Raw genomic sequence first — 14090 nt, forward strand, 5'->3', positions numbered from 1 at the left:
AGGGGTGCTTTGATCCTCATTTAATACAAGTAGTTGGGACATTACATAGTTGGGAGTTTACAAGTAGTTGGGAACAAGACAAGTATTAAATGGGTGGCTAATTTATTTTTGACAACTACTACTACTACTACTCTTCACTTGCTCCTTCGCTTCTCTCTCATCCTCCACCACTATGATACTCGTCTTCACTTGCTCCTTGGCCTCTCTCTCGTTTATCGCCACGATCTCGTCCAAGCAAGGCCCAATTTCTACATCAATCTCAAAGACAACATGTTCTTGCTCTACCTCATTTCTGTGGGCCGAGTATATCTGACAGCGTGTAACAATACCAACATTCTCACACCCAGCTTCTTCATCATCCCCTCAAACCAGATTCCAAGATAGAGTGGGAAGACGACCGAATTTGATGTGGTGGAAGTAATAGCGGCTGACGGGGTGCATTTGGAGGGGGAGGTGGATCTGCTGCTTTTGAAGGCGTCAAATAGTTGAACATGACACACAGCTTCTGCAGTATGGCCTTGTAGATTGAACTCAGGGAAACCAATATTGATTCTTCATTTGATTTGTATTCATTCTGCAGATTTTGATAAGCCATGCTTCCACCACCTTCGTCTGGCGTTCTAGTACAGATGCTCTGGAAATTTCCCATTATTCTCAGCCTTCACAACATTTCATGGAAATAGAGAATTGACTGTTGAGTTCATTGTAGTATACTGTCTGAGGTGAGAGATTTAGTAGCACATCACTACTGTTTTTACTTTTTTCTCTTCTTCTTCGTTGACGTTTTAGGTGGAACACCAATCGATTCATTTCCCCAATACTCAAGTAAATTTGATGCTAGCTTTATTTAATATTTTATCCACATCTTTTTACCTAATTGAGTTATCGGTAAGGGTGTCCACTATAGGGGGCGGACAACCCCCTCCCACCGCCGCCCCCCTTCTCGAACCGCCGCGCCGCCGCGTCAGCCGCGGCTACTGCAATAGACAGCCGCGGCTATAGCCCCACTCCTTCTCTCTATGCCACCCTCAGCCGCGTCCTCGCCCCGCACGCGGCGATTCCGCGTCCGCCGTCCCTCCCCTCACCCGCCGCGTCCACCCCCGCGGCGGACACCCTTCCCACTATAAGCCGCCCCGCTTCCGCCCCGCCATCGCCCCGCTCGCGGCTATAGCCGCGTCCACGTTATAGTGGACGCTCTGAGAGCATCCACTACGCGTCCTGCGCGGGGCTCGCGTTCCGTCCCGGAGGGACGGTTCCGCCGCGGGACGCGTTGCAACCCTCGTCCCGTCCCGTAGCCCGTCCCCAGCCCGTCCCGTGGCCCGCATCCGCGAGACAAGGGACGCGCCTGCCCGTCACGCGCCCGGGCGACGTGGCGCGCCCCCGATGCATGCGTGACGCCCACTCGCTGGCCCGCGAGTGGGCGTAGTCACGGATGACGCAATAATTCATTTTTTTAAAAAAAAAATCGAATTTTAATAAAAAAAAATTCAAACGGTAATGTTATCGTTAATTTTTTATTTTCTTTTTTAAAATTTTATTTATTTATTTACTCTATAAATAATCCTATTTCATACTCATTTCACACACAAACACACATCTATTCCTCTCAAATCCTCTCTATCACTCCAATTTCCATCTTAAATCAACTCAAACAAATGGATCCTTTTGAGCAAATGCGTCAATTAATGGAACAATCACTTGAAGAAGATCGACGACGAGAGGCGGAGGAAGCCGCGCCACCCCCACGACGCTCCCGGAAGTACATCAATCGGAACCGGGAGGAAGCCGCTGCACGGTTAGTACGCGACTACTTATGCGATAACCCGATTTGGGGAGATACCTACTTCCGTCGCCGTTTCCGCATGAGTAAACCGCTATTTCTCCACATAGCGAATACTTTGGCGGCCCGGGAAGAGTTATTCCGAGAAGGGTTCGACGCGGTCGACCGTCCCAGCCACACGACGCTGCAGAAATGTACTGCAGCCATCTGTCAGCTTGCGACTGGATAAACGACCGACATATTCGACGAATACCTCCACATCGGAGACCCCACTGGGAGCATGTGCTTGCTCAACTTCTGCAGAGGCGTCCGGGCAGCCTTCAATGACGAATTTCTCCGGAGGCCAACCACGGACGATTGTCAGTTCCTCCTCAACCTACACGAACAAGTGCACGGATTCCCCGGGATGCTTGGCAGTGTCGATTGCATGCACTGGCAATGGAAGAATTGCCCGGTGGCTTGGAGGGGGTCCTACACGAGCGGCCACAAAGGCACCCACCCAACCGTTGTACTCGAGGCCGTTGCCGACTACCGGCTTTGGATTTGACACGCGTACTTCGGGGTCCCTGGCTCGAACAACGACGTAAACGTGCTCCACCAGTCCGATCTCTTTACCGAAGTTTTGGATGGTAAAACGTCGGCCATCAACTTCGTCGCCAACAACAGGCTGTATAAAATGGGGTACTATCTCGCCGACGGCATCTACCCGAAGTGGCCGACCTTCGTGAAGACGTGCGGCAGGCCTGCGAACCCAAAGCAGGCTCTTTTTACGCAGAAGCAGGAGGCTGCGCGCAAGGATGTGGAGAGGGCGTTCAGGGTTCTCCAAGCGCGCTTCAACATCATCAAAGCCCCGGCTCGTTCCTGGTTCATGGAGAGCATGGTCGACATCATGTATACGTGCATAATCTTGCACAACATGATTGTCCGAGACGAAGGACCCGATGCGGGAAAATGGTTCGACCCCGAATCTCCCGGAAGCTCAACCGCAAGTAGTCCGCCGCGAAGTCGAGCGCATCCGTCTATACAAGAACGGTTGGCTATTCGGGCAAGGACACGCGACTCTAGCGCCCACACCCAACTCCAACAGGATCTAATTGAGCACATTTGGGAAAACTTTGGCGGAGAAGATTAAATTATGTCATTTTTTATTTTTTTAGAATTTTAGTTATGTCTTTTTTTCTTTTTTTTTAAAGTTTAAGTTGTAATGTTGTTTTAATTTTAATGAATTGTGTTTGTTTAAATTTAATTGGGTTGTAAAAAAAAATAAAAAATGAAATTGAATGAATAGTAATTAAGGGACGGAATAAGGGACGGTTAAGGGACGGAGCGTTGCAGGTTTTGTCCCTTAGTTAAGGGATGGAGGAAAAAAGGACAGTGGGGCCCTCAAATAGTGGTCAAATAGTAGTTAAGGGACGGTATAGAGACAGCGTAGTGGATGGTCTAAAAGACAACAAAATCGAGACGTAAAAAATTACTCCTAAAACCAATTTAGGACAAAAAAAGCATTCCTAGAATAAAGCCAAATTAACTTAATCTTCTATTTTTTTAAGAGGGTCCACAATAATATGGCATAACCAAGAACCTGCCCAAGACACGGCCGCAAAAACTTATCCAACTCAATAGTGGACACGCTACAACCACAAATCACATTATTCTATCAATATTGATATATTTTAATTGGATTAGAGCAAAATTAATTGAAAAAAATTAATAGAATGGAATGTAATGAAAAAAATGATTTGGGAATATATATTTTATAGATAAAAATTTTAAAAACTAAAAAAAATCACAAAATTGGAGTGGGGCACCGCTGCGGCTTTCTCCGGCGTGCAATAGGCGCCGCGGCGGTCGCCGCGCGCATGCCCAGACCGCCGCTTCCTCGCCGCGAATGCGGCTCATGCCCGTTCACCCCCCACCGCCGCGCCTGCCCGTGTCCTCTGCAATAGGGAGTCGCGGTGCCGCCGCGGATGCGGCGGCCTCCCTATTGTGGACACTCTAAAACGCTTCCATTTGCGTCCTCTAATTTTAGTTAGGACACCAACAATAAAAACGTGTTTTCAAGGGTTGGTGGTATAACACAAATTAGTATCTTCAATATCAATAAAAATTATTCTAAATAATTTTTTTTTTGGCAGCGAAAGCCACCTCAAATGCGGATATATGCATTTAATTTAAAAGGCGAAGACCGAAGACCACATTCATTTAATTTGTCTTCAAGTATAATAACCAAATTACAAAATATGATATGGTCCCTAACTTGCCTATTACGTGATCCATTGTCTAAAATGGGTAGCGGGTAATGGGTAATTCCCATTTCGACTCGTTACCCATCGGATATCAGGTATCCGTTACCCGACGATAACGGGAAAAGGGGCGGGATCGGGTAGTGTGTTTTAGAGTTTTGCGGGTAGCGGGTATATCCGCTACCCGCGTCGGTATACCCGTTAATCCCGATAATACCCAATATTATTAATATTAGCCATATACTATACCCGCTATCCACGCATATACATGTTAATCACGATAATACCCGATATTATTAGTATTAGCCATATACCATCTTTTAATACTTTACAGAATCTAAGAGTTCTAAGAGTTATTTTGAAACATTTTTATATTCCAACAAACATACAATTAAAAACTCATCGCAACTAACTATAGAGTGTCCCCTCACTTTTATTCTCAATCTATTCAAAGCTTACAATCGATATGAATACAGTAAATTAGGGAACATTGTCGGATATTAGGGTTTTCAAATTTTCTATTTAGGTCTCGAGTCGGGTACGGGTACCCGCAATGTCGGGTACGGGAAACCCGACACGGGTATGGGGTAATCCCGATATGTTGTGGGACGGGTATTGGAACAACAAATTTGGCTAAAATCAGGTACGGGTGCAGATACCCGCGAATAACCCGTTTGGCGACCCCTATCTAAGATTTATCACCAGAAGAAAGATTTATTACGAAAATTGAAAACAATGCTAAATCATGTTGTAGAGCCTTAAAAAGTTGGCCCATTTCTTTGAATGAAACCACGTGGCCCAACTCCGCTGTTTGGAACAGGCAGGCCATATTAGAGAAGCCCATGGCCTGGCCATACAATCACAGGCCTAACCTTCAATTCCCATATTGCCCTTAGTTCACAAGCCTCCATTCAAGGCTTGGCAAAATTTTTTTGGAAGGATATAAACCAACTTTATTTTAATGTGCCGATGTGGGACAATGATAAAACCATAATTTTCCTTCCCTCGCATTTTTGGCATGTAATATATGAATTGAGTAATGATCTAATGACTAAGATGTAATCCATCCGTATCTGAAAATTTATCACTTATTTCTATTTTTGTCTGTAACTAAAAATTTATGACCTTTCACTTTTACCAGTTTTGGTGTAGACCTCATATTTCATTAACTCATTTTCACTCACATTTTATTATAGAACTAATATATAAAAGTAGCACTCACTTGTTCCTAACTTTGTCAACTCATTTTCTATTATATTTCTTAAAATTCGTGTCGGATCAAATGATGACAAATTATAAGCGACAGAGGAAGTAGTTCATTGGCTATGGGACCCAAAACCTATATCGAATACTTTATTCCATATTATCGTTGTTTTTCATGATAGACGTTTGTTTTTGCCTTAATCAGTTTTTGAGGTGTAACACAATACGAGGGTCGAAGTTAGAGAGTGAAGAAGAATCCATTTTGGAGCAAATTTGAGGTGATGGAACTAAGAGCAGTGGATATGCTGTTTTAGGTGTGGCATAGTTGAAGATGAATCCTTATCCCTGTGTTCGTCTTCATACACGTATGACGTGAAACACTAATCGTTTCATTCTCCCAAAATACTCGAGTATTTCTATATTCACTAGCTGTGTTTATCTTAGTTCGATTTAATATGAGCATTAAATGGGGTAAATACACAACTCATTCTAAATATTTCACTTTTATTTTATATTAATAAAAAAAATTGAAGTTAGGCCCAATTGTTTTATACTAGCTGCACTAGCCAAACAGAAATTAGTAAAAATAACACAAGATCTTTCTGGTCTTTCGAGTTTGGCCCAATTTAAATGATACTAATAGGAGTATGATCAATTGATAATGGTAATGGTAATTAAGCTAGGAGGAAAAAGACACTCAACAATTCGGGTTCACATCATTATCATTGGCGGTGTGCATCAAATGAGGATCTTGTCACGATAAGATTCAAGTTTTGTTCTTTAATAAAATGGATTACTAGTATTTAAGGTGAGTCATAATTCACTTATAATAATACTCTCAAATCACATATTCTGGAATATAAATTTTTAAAATATTGTTAAGTTTTTCCCTATAAAAAATTCTCTCAAAAAATACAGTATAAAACAAGATAAAAGTTGCTCTATAGACTTGTGGTATCTTCTAAATTTGAACTTGAACAGATACTTATCATACCAACTCAAAATAATAGCACTAGTAAAATAAATTAATTTTGACATCCATATATTATTACCGTTCCCACTGCTTACCCTATGGAGAATGTATAATGAGGTTTACTTGTAAACAGTGTCTTCATGTTGAATAATGCCAACAATCACCAGTAACCATGTCTTCATGTTCTCTAGCTGGTTGCCGTGCCGAAGTCCGAATTCACCATCCCCAGATGCAAAAACCTCGACCATTTGTTGTAACAACACGTTTTTTTTATGATATTTTGGGTAAATATCTTTGTAATTATTTAACTAACAAATAACTAATCATAGCTCTCATAAATGGGTTGTTTGACTAAATTAATGTGTACAATATAATCAACAATCAACTTCATCAATCCACAATCAAATCCGTTAGTTATATTATGGGAAGTTCATTTTGATTCCCTTAAAGTTGATGTTAAAAACAAAAAATAAGCCTCCAGTAAATAGATGCTTTGCCCATTTACATTTTCTTTCAACATACATATTCTTCAAAGAAGAACAGTCTTTTCAAGGATATTCAGTAGCTGGGACAAACACTTCATCTAATACCAAATATTTTGCAATGGTTGACCATGTGCTCATCAAATGCCACAGCTCTTATACAATGATATTATGAAATGATGCAAACCTGAAATAAAATACAGATATCACAAAAAGTTGAAAAACAAAAAGATGGATGATCGTCTACTGCACAACAAGCCGGAAAACAACCTGAGAGAGCTGTTAATCACACTCTAGCCAGGCAGCCGTGGTTCATCCGCCAGATGTGGTTTCCTGTCTCCTTATAGATCAAGGATACATAGGTCCAAGTGGTCATGACTGCTTCACGAAGCGATCCATTTATGTACGTGTCATTTATTCAGTAGGAATTCGTTTATATATGTGAAATTGAGCTTTCTAATAAGGAAAAGAATAATGAAACTAAAATTGGTGGGGTGTGCCAGGCCCGAGCAGTAGTGCAACGCATGGGCGACACACAAATGCCCAAGTAGCAAGCTATTTGATAAGCCTTCCCCCTTAAAAAATAAATTTAATATCGTGTGGACCAATGGTCCACATATCAGATATTAAACTGATAAGAACAGATACTACACTTGATCTTAGCCAAAAGGCCGAGAAAGGTATGAGTTTTCCATAGGCTGCCCCATGATTTTATACTAAATGGTCTGCTCTTCCTTCCTCTATAATACATTCGATGTGGGAATAAAATTTCAATAATGATACTTCAGAATCAGGTTAGGCAACTCAAATACATACATTCATCTACAACAAAGAAAACATGCAGAGAGAAGAGCTGGTTGTTTCATTTCATGCATCGGTGCAGCACAAACATTAACTCCAACAACCCACACAAACCTGAGGCGCTGTTATCAAATGCCATACCTCACATAACTATCATGATTAGCTGCATCAATAAATCAAAAACTATAAAAGATTTAGAGGCCGTCTGTCAGACAGCTGCCCAGCCATCCTGGCTGGACCAGAGTCGAGCCAAGAACGATCATCTACTGCACCACGAGCCAGAAATCCAACCCGAGGGGCTGTTAATCACGCTCTAGCCAGGCAGCCATGGTTCATCCACCGGATGAGGTTTCCTGTCTCCTTAGAAATCAAGGATACGGAGGTACGAGCCTATAGAACAGATCCATCAGTTTATGACCCGATGCAATTACCATTATATATTTATCCCCCTAACAAAATTTCGGTGGAGATATGCCAAACCGAATAGCTCATAATCTGATAGGATTAGCTTATAATAGCCCAGGCCCAAGACTTGTCTGAAATTGATTGAATTATAAGTATTTTGTTCAAAATTTTATTACTTTTTATGAAACAGAAGGCTTCTAGGCACGAGACAGAAGGTTTCGATGAGGAACAGCAAGGAAAGGTAACACGATGATCCTGCATTAACATCGAAGAAACACACACACGTCTTCATGAATCGTAGTTATAAAATACATACATTCACTACAATAAGAAAACAAGCACAAGAACTTCATAAAAGATGTGGTTCAGCCTCTTTTGCAGACAAAGTCACAAACCAGTTAGGACAGGCGAAGAAGCTACTGCCATTGGTAGAGAATTATGAACTAAGCTGCATCAATAAATCATAAGTTGAAAAACAAAAACAAAAAAGATTTAGATTCTGTCAGACAGCTGCCCAGCCATCCTGACTAGACGAGTCATGCCAAGAACGATCATCTACTGCACAACGAGCCAGAAACCCAACCCGAGGGGCTGTTAATCACGCTCTAGCCACGCAACTACAGTTCATCCACCAGACGAGGTTTCCTGCCTCCTTAGAAATCAAGGATACAGAGGTACGAGCCTATAAAACAGATCCTGTTCAAGTAAGGTCGTGAACACTTTAGGCCACCCGCAACGCGTTACGCGGGTGGCCCGAATCTCGTTACTCCGTGACGGAACGGTGGCGGGACGCGTTGCCGCATCTCGTTCCGTCACCGTCTCGCCGGATCGCCCGTCACGCCGAGACTCGGCACGGGATAGCTCGCCACGCGCTCCCGCGACGTGGCGCGCTCCCAGGCCATGCGTGACTCTCACTCGCCGACCTGCGAGTGAGATTCGTCACGCTGACGCAATAAATCATTTTTTTTAAATCGAAATAAAAAAAAAAAAATTTTTAAAAGTGGAAAACGGTAATATTACCGTTTTATAGCTGTTTTCCAATTTTTTTTTACTCTATAAATACTCCTAATTCATCATTTCACACACAACTACACATCTATTCTTCTCAAATCATCTCCATTTTCTCTCCAATTTTCATCTCAAATAATCTCTCTTTTATTCTTCTCCCAAATTTAATCGATCTCATGGATCCATATGAGCAAATGCGTCAAATAATGAAAGAATCACTTGAAGAAGATCGACGCCGGGAAGCGGAGAAAGCCGCGCAGCCCCAAAGACGCTCCCGGACTTACATCCATCTTAACCGGGAGGAAGCCGCCGCAAGGTTAGTCCGCGACTACTTCTGCGATAACCCGGTGTGGGGAGATACGTACTTCCGTTGACGTTTCCGCATGCGGCGACCGCTATTTCTCCACATCGCAAATACATTGGCGGCCCGGGAAGAGTTCTTCCAAGAAAGGTTCGACGCTGTCGGCCGTCCCAGTCACACGACGCTGCAGAAATGTACTGCATCAATCCGTCAGCTTGCGACTGGACAAACGACGGATGTGTTCGACGAATACCTCCACATTGGAGACAGCACTGGGAGAATGTGCTTGCTCCAATACTGCAAAGGCGTCCGGGCAGCCTTCACCGACGAATTTCTCCGGAAGCCAAGCACGACAGATTGCCAGTTCCTGCTCCGCCTTCAGGAAGAAGTGCATGGATTCCCCGGGATGCTTGGCAGCGTCGACTGCATGCACTAGCAATGGAAGAATTGCCCTGTGGCATGGAAGGGGTCGTACACGAGCGGCCACAAAGGCACCCACCCCACCGTTATACTCGAGACCTTTGGCGACTACCGGTTATAGATCTGGCATGCGTATTTCGGGGTCCCCGGCTCGAACAACGACATAAACGTGCTTCACCAATCTGACATCTTCGCCGAAGTTTTGGATGGTAAAGCGTCGGCCATGAACTTCACCACTAACAACCGGCGCTATAAAATGGGGTACTATCTTGCCGACGGCATCTACCCGAAGTGGCCAACCTTCGTGAAGACGTGCACTAGGCCTGTGAACGCAAAGCAGACACTTTTTGCGCAGAAGCAGGAGGCTGCTCGAAAGGATGTGGAGCGGGCGTTCGGGGTTCTCCAAGCGAGCTTCAACATTATCAAAGCCCCGGCTCGTACGTGGTTCATGGAGAGCATGGTCGACATCATCACTTTATGTACCTATCATTTATTCAGTAGAAATTCGATGTGGGATAGTAATGCTCATAGTTAAGTAAGGGATGTGTGTGATTGTTTTCATCTTATAGAAATCAGTGAGTTGATTACCAAGTTCAGGTAGAAGGAAAAGTGACAAGTGATAGATAAAAAGACCTTATTAACTTCTATAATACTATATAACAATCTTACTTATGAAATGCAACACCCAAATAAACACAGATATAACCTCACAAGCCAATAGAGGAGGCTGCCCTTGTTTTGTAATCTTGACGGTGAATAGAACCCATGTACATAAGATTAAGTGGAAATATTTTCCTAAATATTACATTTGCGTAGGACTAAAAATCTTTTGAAAATCTAAGAAGTGACAGTCCTTGCTATTTCAATTTACAGGTACTAGGAGACATTTTGACATCAAGTAGCAGTTGTTAGACAATCTACTTTTCTAAATGATGCATTAAGGTTATTCACTAGATATGTCAAAGCACTTACTCTTAGCTAAAACACAAGTGTCAGTTTAATGTATGAAGGAGGCGTATGTGTTCAGATGTAATGCCAAGTATTTTGGAAGGATTTAGGTTGTAATATTACACCACTAGGAAGCTTCAGTGTCCAAGATACTTCAAAACTGGGACCTTATACTTGACATAGATGTAGCGTAGAATTGAAGCTGCATTAACTATCATACTCATCAAATGGCATTACAATCACTCATCAAAAGTTCAAAAAGATAAAGAGTTTGCCAAATAGCTGCCTGGCCATCCTAACTTGGACCAAAATCCAAGCCAAGAACAATCATCTAATGCCATCACAACCCAGAAATCACAAGTCTGGAGAATTTTCTCCGCCACAAAAGTATCGAGTATGCAAACCTGCTAGTCACCCAGACAGGGTATGACTGGAGAATTTTCTCCGCTACACTGATTGACGGTGCTACAATGTGGAAAATAAACAATAAGAAACCAGCACTAATATAGGCAATCTGAGGAACTCGATAATCCTTGATTATATATTTATTTGAGATTTCAATTAGGAAATGAACCAAATCGTTGCACTGATAGATGAAATAATGAAACTAAAATTGGTGGGGTGCGCCAGGCCCGAGCAGTAGTGCAACGCATGGGCGACGCACGAAGGCCCAAGTAGCAAGCTACTTTGATAGACCTTCCCCTTTAAAAAATAAATTTAATATCGTGTGGACCAATGGTCCACATATCAGATATTAAACTGATAAGAACAGATACTACACTTGATCTTAGCCAAAAGGCCGAGAAAGGTATGAGTTTTCCATAGGCTGCCCCCATGGTTTTATACCACGTGCTCTGCTCAACCTTGCTGTATACATTCGATGTGGGAATACAATTTCAATAAGTATATACGCTAGCTGTGCTAAAACACTTGAACATTCTGTGCTAAAATACAATTGTGAGTTTGATTTATGATGGTGATATATGATTAGTGTTCTGGATACTTCAAAAGCAAGGAAACACACATTGATGAATCAAAATTTTTTTATTAAAGGACCTCTTCAGGAATCGGTAGTAAAGCTTCGCTAGTATATCGCATTGAAGGAGGTAAGTATTTTGTGCTTGAAACACATGAGTGAGTGAGTTTAATTAATAAAGGAGATTTATATAAGTCCAGCTCTAATGCCAAATACTATGTTGGAAGAATTTAGCTTTTATTATGTTGGAAGAATTTAGCTTGTATTATTGGAAGAATTTTAATAAGAAAAGAATAGATAGAAATTTATTTTTCAAATATAGAAAGTTAATATTTTAAGTAGGACAAACTAAAAATTTTTGGATGTTTTGAGTACAGCGGAAGGAGTTTTAAAAATTAGACCTATATATAATTTAGGACTTAATGTGATAAAACATGTTATGTTGCATATTTTATGTAATCAGGGTTTGTAAAATTTAACGACGACAATGACAACTTCTAATGTATTTATAAACAAATTAAATATATAAAATAAAAGAAATAATCTTAATATAATCCAAATGCGCTCACGTATATTGATTGTCAAATAAGGTAGCATCTAACATAATATTTCTCGTGTATATAATTGCCCATACTATGTATAAATGTATATGTAATTAAAGTGGTTGAATAAAGTGAGAAGAAGTGGAAATATTCGTGTCATAGGTGCATTAATACAATTTGATTTGGTGGAAATTCACGAGGGAAATGAAGTTATGAGAGAGAGAGTGTGATGCAAAAAATTCAACCTCGTGTTATATGCATGCCTACAACCCTACTTAATTTTAAAAAATGGATACGTTGGCGAAGAAAATAAAAAGGTAATAGTAGTATTTTGCAATTTAAATAGGAATTTTTTCCAGTAGAATATTTTCTCTAAAGTGAGTATAGTTGATGATTTAAATTGATATTTACTCTCATAACAATTAGAGTATTATCAGAAAGACTCACTACAACAAAAAAAACCGTTAATGATATTTTTTAATATAATTAAAGACGCAAATTTGTGTAATTTCTAAATATACCACCAACACAAATAGAAGAGTCCTAAAAAAATTAAGTTAATTTGTTCTTAATTTAGGGACGCTTTCTTTTGCGTCCTAAATTATTGTTATTTTTTATAACTTTTCAACACAAATAATTGCATCTCAATTTTTATATTTTTATGTTCCTAAAAGATAAGTTTTTTTTGTAGTGAATTGAATAGTTATATGTGAACTTTGAAGTGGGGTGCAAAATGTGAACTAAGTGAATTTTGTCCCTATATTTTAGTTAAAGTAAATCTGATGCTAATATTTTGATTCGAGTGCTTGTTATCGCCTATATTTGACCAAGCTTATCATATTAGCTGTAATATCTATTCTAGCTACACTAGCCAAACTGAAAAAAGGTTGTAATGTTGAATGAGAGTATAACTAAATTAGTAAAAATCACACAAGTTCTTTTTAGTTATTTTCAGATAGGCCCAAATTAAATGATAATATGATCAATTGATAATTAATTGTATTTGTCTAAGTAGAAAAAGACACTCAACAATTTGGGTCCACATCATTACCATTGGGGTTGCACCAAATATGGATATTTGTCTGTATAAGATTCAAGTTTTGAACTTTAAATAAATCTTACTATGATGGAGTACAAGATGAGTCACATTATTTCAATCACATTTTCTAGAACATCGATTTTAAAAATACTGTCTAAGGTTTTTTTCTTATAAGAAAATTCTCTCAAAAAGTTTAATATAACTGCAAAACTAGACAAAAGTCACTCTATAGACTTGTGTGAACTTATCATACCAACCTAAAATAGTACTCCTTCTGTTCCATAGTAATGGAGGCGTTTCTTTTCGGCATGAAGATTAAGAAAAATTGTGATAGGTGAGTTAAGTAAAGAGAGAATAAAGTGGAAAATGAAAAAGGTAGAAAGATGAAGAGAGAAAAAAGTAAGAGAAAGTAAAGTAGGTGTGGAAAAATGTGTTGACTTTTGCTAAAAAGGGAAATGACTCTATTACTATGGAACGTACCAAAATGGCAAAATGACTCTATTACTATGGAACGGATGGAGTAGTACTAATAAATAAGGGTAAACTGCCCTAAAAGTCACAAACTTTTGTCAAATTCCGGTTTTTCCCACGAACTAAAAAATTACCGTATAATGTCATGAACTTTATCGGGTAGTTGGTATTTCCCATTTGACCCGACCCTGTAATTTTCCGGTTGAAAATTTGCATACGTGGCAAGCCTGAAAGTTGACCTGAAGATTGCCGGAAATTCACAAAACGAAGTCGTTTTTCGTAGACAAAACGACGTCGTTTCATGAGATTACACCTTAAATTCAATTTTAATCCCAAATTTCAAGCTATAGGGTTCAGATTTTAATCCCAATTTCAACTGAATCTTTTATTTTTCCAAGATTGCTTCGAATTTAGTCATTTTTTACATTTTGTTTCGATTTCAATTTTGATTTGGGGGCAGAGGTGATTCAACTGTGCACGAGCAGAATGATCCGAAGA

At 40.3% G+C, this 14090-nt stretch overlaps 4 non-coding genes across 4 annotated transcripts; all 4 read right to left on the reverse strand.

Annotated features, from left to right (window-relative positions):
- Window positions 1-7170: 7170 nt before the first annotated feature.
- Window positions 7171-7365, reverse strand: LOC121756718. Its single transcript, XR_006041091.1, has one exon. It is a non-coding gene; the product is annotated as a U2 spliceosomal RNA (small nuclear RNA).
- A 319-nt stretch (window positions 7366-7684) lies between these two features.
- LOC121756699 lies at window positions 7685-7897 on the reverse strand. Its single transcript, XR_006041075.1, has one exon. It is a non-coding gene; the product is annotated as a small nucleolar RNA U3 (small nucleolar RNA).
- A 486-nt stretch (window positions 7898-8383) lies between these two features.
- On the reverse strand, window positions 8384-8601 carry LOC121756693. Its single transcript, XR_006041069.1, has one exon. It is a non-coding gene; the product is annotated as a small nucleolar RNA U3 (small nucleolar RNA).
- A 2579-nt stretch (window positions 8602-11180) lies between these two features.
- On the reverse strand, window positions 11181-11376 carry LOC121756724. Its single transcript, XR_006041097.1, has one exon. It is a non-coding gene; the product is annotated as a U2 spliceosomal RNA (small nuclear RNA).
- Between the last annotated feature and the right edge of the window lie 2714 nt (window positions 11377-14090).

Source organism: Salvia splendens, chromosome 11 (genome assembly GCF_004379255.2).
Source record: "Salvia splendens isolate huo1 chromosome 11, SspV2, whole genome shotgun sequence".
NCBI classification, from domain to species: domain Eukaryota; kingdom Viridiplantae; phylum Streptophyta; class Magnoliopsida; order Lamiales; family Lamiaceae; genus Salvia; species Salvia splendens.